The following is a 7,793-nucleotide window of genomic DNA, read 5'->3' as shown; positions in this document are numbered from 1 at the left end:
CAACCGAGTTTCAACTTTCGTTAATGCACGTGGGGGTGACATACAGTTGGACTCCATCACCCAGGGCACCAAGGGTCAGCAACCGAGTCTGATTAGTCATTATAACAGAAGCCAATGACCATTACTCGAGGACGAAGCGCAAATTTCAGGAGGTTACAGTTTACGCTCAGCAATGTATTGCTCCAAGTTATGGTCGTCACAACGCTTCGGCTGTCTACAGGATTTTGAAATTTCATCAGGCGTCACAAACAAAATGCCTTCCGTATGAGATATTCCCATCGACACTAGACACACTGATTCTGTTTGACAAACTCGAGTCCCACATGTTTTAATGATAAATTATACACTGGATTAAGGCATTTTTATCAAAAAGAACATTCCTAGTGAAAATAGGCTCGAATTATTCTTCTCCGACGCTCGTCACCATTGAGGCTCCCCAAGGCTTCATGCATAGTTTTTGCGGGCGACTTGAAATCCTGCATTTCTACCGCCAGTTTCATCCAAATGGATATAGGCGCTGCAATGCAGCGGTCAGTGGACTGTCACTGGAATGGTTGCCGGCCATAATTTTGTGGACTACGGAACGCGTCTCAGTGCTTGACCTCCGTCCCCGGAGTATTGTTGTTACTTATGCTCTGGTTCAACAAGGTTTGGCCAACAGGTTTTTCACCGTTCACCCAGAAAACACACGGCGGGGGCATGACAAAAAGACTTTTGGTCTCAGAAAGCACAATTCATTAAACAACCATTTTCCCGTTCCGGGTAGTTGCTGCGTGGAAAAGCCTTCCTCCGACAGTTTTCCACGCTCCATCGAGAACCCAGTTCAAGGCATTGTTGGACACATTTTGCGTGAGCTCTCATGCTGGTGGGCTCGTTGCCTCGAGCCAAGAACGTGAAGAGCAGTTTCACACCCTTTGTTTGCTTATCCATTCCAGTTCACCCAGAAACACACGGCGGGGGCATGACAAAAAGACTTTTGGTCTCAGAAAGCACAATTCATTAAACAACCATTTTCCCGTTCCGGGTAGTTGCTGCGTGGAAAAGCCTTCCTCCGACAGTTTTCCACGCTCCATCGAGAACCCAGTTCAAGGCATTGTTGGACACATTTTGCGTGAGCTCTCATGCTGGTGGGCTCGTTGCCTCGAGCCAAGAACGTGAAGAGCAGTTTCACACCCTTTGTTTGCTTATCCATTCCAGGTGAACGGAGGCTGCAAAATGACAGGATACAAACCGATCCGGGAAACTTGGATAAAAGCCCTGATCCTGTGTATCTATCTGTGAATTCGTGCTAAGGCTGTAAATATGTACAGTATAGGTCATGTAAAGTGAAGGAACGGAGGGTGTGGTGTTTTTGTATCGATTACGCCCTTGTTTCTTTTTCAGTACACCCCTACTCGCCAGATAATGCAAGTCACTCCTTCCAAAAAAAGAAATCACGTGACAAAATCCCATCCCACTCACAATATAAACTAACAATTGGTCAGTTCCCGTCTTGTACGTGACGGGACAATTGTTTGTAGTATACACACGTTAAACCTTCCTGTGTATGGGAATACTCAACACAGTCACGACACAAGCGTGCGCAGGTGACAGAAAGTCAACAAAGCTTCACAAGTACATGGAAAATTACGGAGTATATGTAGCAGCTATATTGGAAAGGAGACATGTCCGTTGTCCGAACTTTTACCCAGGAACAAAAGATAAGTCCCCTTTTGACGTAATCCTATTTCTCATTGCATTTATTTTATACTTAATGCAACAAGTAGCTGCAAACTGCTGCCAACCATTGTAAAATCTGTCACCATTTCATATGCCTTCTGAATTGTATCACGACTGTAACGCTCTGTGCGCCAATAAGTTATGCTATCGTGAAATTGGAATAAACGGCTTAGTATAGAAAAAGGATGGGGCTCCATTAAATACTTCATTACTGTCGAGCCTAAGAATCCGTCATAAAATCAAAGCACGTTCTTTGAAACACTTGCGTTCTTAAAAAGCCTGTGCTCTGTGAGCGCAATAGTCCTTTTTCGATCTTCGGACATAAGGCATTTTATTGCCTTATATCGGAGAACCGAAATGAGAGGCGAGTAGGCTTTGTAAAGTGAAGAAATATGAGACTTGAGTGGGTATAAGAAAAAATGTAAGTTCCAAGTCTGCGTGTGTGAGGTCCACAAAAATAGCGATGTGGTTCAGGTCGACAGGATGTCAGTCCTGATTGTTAGACTCGTTCAGTGGGTTTACCGTCTGATTAATCATTTTCCAACACATGTAACCTACAAAGGTGCTGATTTGAACTACTAGAAAAACCGAGTTGGCAGTCCGTGGACGGGAGTGGGGAGCACCACGGCGCACTTAAAAGTTAGTACATGTTGTGGGGCCCTGTGAGTGAGAAAAATGAGGAGATTACCGAATTTACCCTGGAGTCTTGAAGCTAACGGTTGGAATGACCATCAGTGGAGATTGGCTGCATCAAGTGAAACGGCTGCCACAAACGGAATCACCGTTCTCGTGGCCTCAAACGCTGCGAAAAACAACTAAGCGTGTTGCATATTTTTGGACACCGGATACGACACTGTTCGACGGAGCCCAAAAGATATGCAGAAGCCTGCATATCCACCTTCTACAGGTATTAAGTCCCCACGCAGAGACGCGCCTGGCGGGGAAAGCTGTACCTCTGGTCTGTCATCATTTGTCTTGCGCCTGAGGGCTGTTTTCTTTTGACCTCTAGCAGTATTGACATCTGTCAAAGGGTCGCTACATTATCAGGGTTGGAAGTTTGCGTCTTTGAGGTGCTTAAGATGCGTTGCATCATCCGCAGGATATCTGATGAAAGCTGAAAAGAACTGATGGTATTATGTAGACCAGCTTTTGTCACTTGTGAGGTAAAAGCGGTAGTAAATAGCTTCTCAGACTGGATCTGCCACGCAGAAAATGCTAAGGACAATCGAGTGCCACTGTGGACACATGGGGGCAGCTGTCCACCAAACTGCACCGTTATCTCACCATAAGGGCTCTCTTGAAGGTGTGAGAATTCCAGAGTCTATCACAAATCAGGGCTGGTTAAATGGCCTTGTCCATACAGAGACGTACAGGCAAGCTAACCAGCGTCTATTACAGCTACCAAACTCAAGTGGAATCTAAAAGCCAGGCCCGCACTCATCACTCCGGTTGTGTACGAGTCGAAATTTCACCCCTGCGCAAACCTACAAGCGTGCATACTAAACGCAATTAGATGCAAAGATACACGCACACGTGAGAGGCCTTCGGTCCAACGATTACGTCATATGAAGTTGCGTGTGGACCCAAACTCGTATGGCGGCCCGGAGAAAAGCATTCAGTAATGTAGCCTAGCAACCGTGGTGCAAAGATGAAGGAGGTTAGGACGGTGGGTTAGTATACCAAGAGTCAAACATACGGGTCACTTAAACTGGTTAAATTTTATTCATTTAAATATGTTTTTCATACAAATAATGCAGAATGGGGAGTAATAATAAATGAAGGCAACTGATAAATGGTGTTTAATAACTGATTCGGAACACAAGCGGTTCACATCGGTCGCCCGTTTTCAACTGTCGAGCCGAATGACGAGTGATTGGCTCATAAGCTTTGTCTATGATCAAGACGCTTAAACAAGAGAGAATTTTCTGAATTGCCGTGATATGACTGCCTGGGAAGTGTTAACGTATTTGCGCGGTTGGAATCTGAAGAGTTGAGAAAATGCCCTGAGAGTGGGTCTGGGTGATGCGGTGAATGTGGATGGTGCATCACTGAGAGTGAAACCAATTCAGGGGAAGTAAGTTGGAGGGCCATATCTCTGGGTAATATAAAATACGAAGAAATGACACTGCTGTTGCTATCTTTCGCCGGGCACTCTCCGACGTCATTACCAAGCTTACTCTAGCAGAGATATATAGAAGTACTGCGTTTCAAACAAGGGAAATGTAGCAGAGATAACTGTGGAAAAATGCCTTGATACAGGTTGCAAGCAACCGTAGGAGTTGCTAATCGCATCAAAATCATATAGAAAGCAAGATCGTCTGGGTCACGCCTATCCGTGGAACTAAAAGCCGGGAAGAGAGTGCGGCGCAGTCTCCTTGGGTTAGCAGGGGACGAATTTCTAACCCATTCACCATGGAGTGACTATTAACAATACCTAGATTTTGAACTTGGAGCCGTTAGCCGCAGCGCAAACTTGTTGAATATGCGCCATATAGCATAGAATCTGTTGCCTATAGGGCCAAATAGGCTTCAAATTGAGTTTTTATGGCCTGCCGGTATATGGCTTGATGTAATAAATTTTGGTGTGATACGGTTAAGGGGTGCTTGGGAACACACTGTCTTCTAGGATAAATGACGGCGCAGTAAATGGGATCAAGCAAGGTTTTTTGCAGCCAGTGCACCCAGAAATAGGTCCGGTTTGTGAAAATTGCGAAGATATGGGCACCTGAGATACATGCAGTGGTAGGGTTTTGTAAGCTTGCACACTAGAGACCCATCGGCGCAGTGAATCGAATCGGTTTGTTACGCCAATTGGAATCTACACGTTGATGCACCGTATGTAGGGGGACAGTCAAATGTTGACAGAGTAGTATGTTTGGTTGGTATAGCTCAGCGAATCTCTTTGTAATATTAACACAAATGCCGAATAGTCAAATCAACAAGGTACTGATGGAAGAAAGTGAGGATGGTTTAATCCACAGAGTTGTACGATCCGAGAGAAGCTAGGAGAGTGGAGGGTAAGAGAGTTTTTTCGTGCGTTTGATACCGTGACTCAACAAGTTTGGTAGTAACAGGAAGCAGCTTCCGCAGATGATCCAACTACACTGACGAGGAGGATTTGTCACCTAATACCGTCCCGACTGGTCGTTGCGTGGAACTAGGAAATGTTTATTGCGTATTTGTCAATGGCAACATCAATTTCGTCAACAATTTGTGCCAGCCGTACGCTAATAGCCAATAAATAAGCAGTCCGGTATGTGGATCTTTTTCTTCACAATACGATATCTCTTCTCATGTATCTTCACCACCTTCCTTCTGCTGAACTTTGTGCCTGCTATCTTAAGGTGATTTTATGCAGCACCTTGTAAGTGTTCGGCACCAGAGTTCCCAGAGACGTGAGCCCGACAGCTTTGAGGGGGAAATTTTTTATTGGCTGAAATGTTTTAGTAAGAATCCTTCACAATTCTTGACGATTAAGAACTGATTGCTTGGCTTTATGGAACAGCTATTGGGTCGACGGAATGGAACGGGTGAAAATCATTACGGCTGAAATTTTTAGTGAGAATCCTTCACAATTCTTGACGATTAAGAACTGATTGCTTGGCTTTATGGAACAGCTATTGGGTCGACGGAATGGAACGGGTGAAAATCATTAATGCGTTCAAAAATTCCGAAATTTCAGCTGGTTCCGGCATTGTGACGAGCGAACCGTATCCTCGAGTGACGCGTAATATCAGAACCTCCGGGAGGGCAAAACAATGTCGGAGCTGGGCTTCCATATGGCACCATCAGTGTGAAATAAATTCATAAGTTATCCTAACCTCGACAGTAAACACTCGTACAAAACAAATGGTTCAATCGGACTACGAAATTACGAAGCAGATGAGGAAAAAGGCTTTCACGTGAGACAGCCACACCTGCACAAGGTCGGTCACAAATGGCTGGATGACCTCGAGGCCAAATGAGTGAGGTGGTAAGGACTAACAAACGCCAGTTCATATACCCGTATGAAACACAAAAGTGGAGCGCGGGTTACAAATAGGGACAGGATAGACGCCACTGGCTATAACCACGCCCAAATTATTTTCGCCAAAACCGTAGGGCTTTCAAAATTATGACTTTGACGAGGAGCTAGTTCAATCCATTTGCATCTCCTGGTGGCATGCTGCTCGTGGCATTTTGTTTAGGTGAGCGAAAATCCAGTGTCTTGGACTATCACCCATTCGCACTTTGTCAAAGGGCTTAAGCGACATACAGCACGAAATCGCACATTAGCATATTTTGGCGTTCTTTGCTGTTCTCCAAGTATACAAACAGCTGGAGAATATCCAATGCAGTTTTAACCCGGGAAGACCGTTTGTTGATGTTTACTTTACACTCCTCAGATTTAACAAACGCGCTTATAATCGCAAATTATATTTTTTTCGGTTAACCTGGTCACAACACATTGTCTCGTGGATCCCAACTTTCATTGAGTACAACATTGTTAGGCAACAGCATGAACCGTGGAGTGGCAATTCCAGGGCCACCATCCTCTTTCCCAGATATGCATAACTAGACTGTGGATGATATAGCATCAAGGGAAAGCTGCGGATATTATTCCTATTATGAATATAATGCCTATGATGAATATGATGAATATGATGAATACTGTTAAGCGGTTGCCATGATAACGATAGCCGTTAGCACTCATCTCGACTATCTATTGTAACTGCTGGGTCCTTGTGGATGCGCGACGCTGATTATGAGACCTCACCTATGCACAGTAACATAATCCAACGGCCAAACACGGTACTTCCAACCCATAACCAAAAGCGATGCAGCTAATCTTTACTGCCTACAGTAAACACCAAGCCAGTACCCATGTGGGTCGGTAAAAATGAGACCTCAACTGTGCGTGATAGCTTAATCTGATGGCCTGTCAAACTCATTGCTGCATTAGATGTCGCCTTACCTGGCTACTTATCGTACCTGCTATTTCAGTGCCCACGTGCGGCGTAGAGTAACCGGTAAATAAGTTCAACTTAATCCGCCGTACTTGCTATTGTACGCGTTTTCGCTTATTTTTACTACTTATAATAAGCATGGCCTGTATTTTTGCGAACCGATAAATACGAGAACCAAGCTATGCACACATACCTAACCTAATGACGAACGACGGACCTCATAATCGCAACTGTACGCGATATCGCCTACCTTGACCAGTTTTTGAAGCTGCCAGTCTTGGTTTATATGCGACGATAAGTATTAGACCTCAACTATGCACAGTGTCTTCATTTAACTGCCAGTGATGGCTTGTCATACCCATAACTGTGCGCGCTGCGGCTTGTGTCGGCTATCTATAGTAAACACTAGGCCAGTATCTATGCGGGCCGATAAAAACAAGGCTTCAACTATGCGTGATATCTTATTCCAACGGCTACAGCCGCCCGTTATACTTGTAACTGTAGTCAATATCGCCTACTTTGGCTACTTATCGTAATTACTAGGCTTGTGACCATGTGCAACGCTGAGTATGAAGCTTCAACTATGCACACTAGCCCAGTTCAATGACCAACTTTGGCCAGTCATGCTCATAACTATGCTTGATATCACCACCAAGGCTACTTATGGTAACTGTCGGGCCCGCGCACATGCTCGTAGCCGATTATAACGTCCCAACTATACACAACAGGCTAATCCAACGACCGAAGGCGGCCCTTCATATCCATATGTCGTCCACCTTCCAACACACCATACCTGAAAAATGCACAAACACTTAACAAATCATATTTTTATGTGCTGGTAGCATTTGTACGAACACAATGTGTGGTCAATCCACTTCTCAGTTTTTTACTCGACAGGGTTTCTGATACAATGTAGCTTAATAAAAGCAGCAGCTCGCTCTTCTTCACTGAAACTCGTAACCATCACACACTCAATAACATTAACAATCCAGTCAAACAGAAGCACTAGTTTTTTACAGGGTTTCTGATACAATGTAGCTTAATAAAAGCAGCAGCTCGCTCTTCTTCACTGAAACTCGTAACCATCACACACTCAACTCAATAAACAATCCAGTCAAACAGAAGCAC

Source organism: Opisthorchis viverrini (genome assembly GCF_000715545.1).
Source record: "Opisthorchis viverrini unplaced genomic scaffold opera_v5_464, whole genome shotgun sequence".
Taxonomy (NCBI): Eukaryota; Metazoa; Platyhelminthes; class Trematoda; order Opisthorchiida; family Opisthorchiidae; genus Opisthorchis; species Opisthorchis viverrini.
Note: the sequence above shows the minus strand (reverse complement) of the source record.